Source organism: Chrysochloris asiatica, unplaced genomic scaffold (assembly GCF_000296735.1).
Source record: "Chrysochloris asiatica unplaced genomic scaffold, ChrAsi1.0 scaffold00353, whole genome shotgun sequence".
Lineage (NCBI taxonomy): Eukaryota > Metazoa > Chordata > Mammalia > Afrosoricida > Chrysochloridae > Chrysochloris > Chrysochloris asiatica.
The window spans coordinates 1,427,764-1,429,767 of NW_006408871.1; positions in this window are offsets into that span (position 1 = coordinate 1,427,764).

Below are 2,004 nucleotides of genomic sequence, written 5' to 3' on the forward strand. Positions count from 1 at the left end.
TAAGCAAATAATCAGACTGTATTCTTTGATCCAAGTACTTTACAGTTTCAGCAACAAAGTTGTGTCATCTGCATTTCACAGGCTGTTAATAAGCCTTCCTTCAATTCTGATGCACATTCTTCATATAGTACAGTCTTCAGTATGGATTATAACTCAATGTAACGAATACAAAAATTCTCACAACTGGACTGAGGAACAAAACCATGATAAAAAAAAGATTGAAGTTGTCAAGGATTCCATTTTACTTGGATCCACAATCAATGCTCATAGAAGCAGCTTTTAAGAAATCAAAGGACATGTTGCATTAGCAAATCTGCTCCAAAAGATCTCTTTACAATGTTCAAAAGATGTCATTTTGAGAACTAAAGTGCATGTGAGCAAAGCCATGGTATTTTCAATCCTCATAAACTGGACAATGAATAAGGAAGACTAAAGACAAATTGATGTATTTTAACTGTGGTATAAGTGAAGAATATTGTATTATGGACTGTCAAAACAACAACAAAAAATCTGTCTTGGAAGAAGTAAAACCAGAATGTTCCTTAGAAATGAGGATGGCAAGACTTGGTCTAATGTAGTTTAGACATTGTAAAAATATGTGCAGCACCAATCATTCCTCCCACAACTCTGTCTGCACCACTGAGCTCAGCAATTTATTGCAATGGCTACACAGAACTCAAAGACAATACTCAAAGTTCTGTCTCTGTCCCTTTAAGTCCAAGCTGATGCCATTCTTCTTAAATTCTCATGGTTTGTTTTAAGGTGCCTGGTGGTACAGTGGGCTAAACATTGTGCTGGTAGCCAGAAGGTCAGCAGTTTGAACCCACCAGCAACTCAGAGGGAGAAAGATGAGGCAGTCATCTTTTTTTTTTTTTTTTTCAGTTTCATCAATAAATCAATTTATTTAAAAGAATATGCTACAATTAACTACACTAAGTGACATTACCAAACAATTTTAGAGTGGTTAGAAATGAAAGACACACTGTTACCCATTATATGTCTGCATATTTTCTCTTCACATTTCTTAAATCACAAATAAAAAATACAAGATACTACAGTGAAAATACAATTAGAGTTTCTCTCAAATAAATTAATAGTATGCATGGCCTGGGGAAACTGAAGCCCAGCTCACTGGCTGAAAAGCTGGGGCATGACAGAAAACTTGTGTCAAGGTTAACAGTTGGTCAGGTGTGGCTGGTATCACTCCTCTATGTTCTGTTCCTCCCCAGAACCCTAAACTTCCCACCCATCCGAGATTATTGCTGAGGATAGAGCTGATGCTGTCCCATTGAGGAGAAGGCCTGGCATGTCATGTGTGAGTTTCAGGGAACAGGAAGATAAGAGGTGAGCCTTCAAGATGATGAGCTCAAGGAGCACACCCAGCTCCTCTACTCTCTCTTTCTCTTCACGAGTACCCCACCACATCATTCTCCCTTTGAAAGGCAGAACACATAACACGATAGAGCTGGTGAAGGAACCTACAGACCACATGGCTTTACTGTGCAACCAGTCCAGCCAGAGAGAATGCAGAAGAGAAGAAAGAACATGGCAGTCCTCCATGTCTGCAGACTTCAAACCAACTAGGATGCAGTTCCTTTTAAGAAAAATGCCTCCTAGGAGCCAGGTCCATCAATTGGCAAATTCTAAGATGAAACAGAGGTGTCATCTCCTGTCAGTGCCCTATTTTTCTTCTCCATTCACTAGGTATGGAGAATTCAAGGGACTACCCTGAGGCTGCTGACCTAGATGGTCAGGCATACTGGTGTTGGAACATGAATCGAATTCCTCCCTGAGAGCACTGTCCAGGCCTATGAGCTGCCCTGAGCCTGTGTCTATGTGTACCTATGTTAAGCTTAGACCGAGAGCAAGAGGAGGGCAGAAAAATGGAAAATAGAATAAAAATATAAAGAACAGAGAGCCTGAAGCATGGCGCAGGTGAAGCTTTTCAGGGCCTGCCTTATTGCTGATGTCCAGAAAGCTCGGCACTTTTTGCTTCAGCGGATT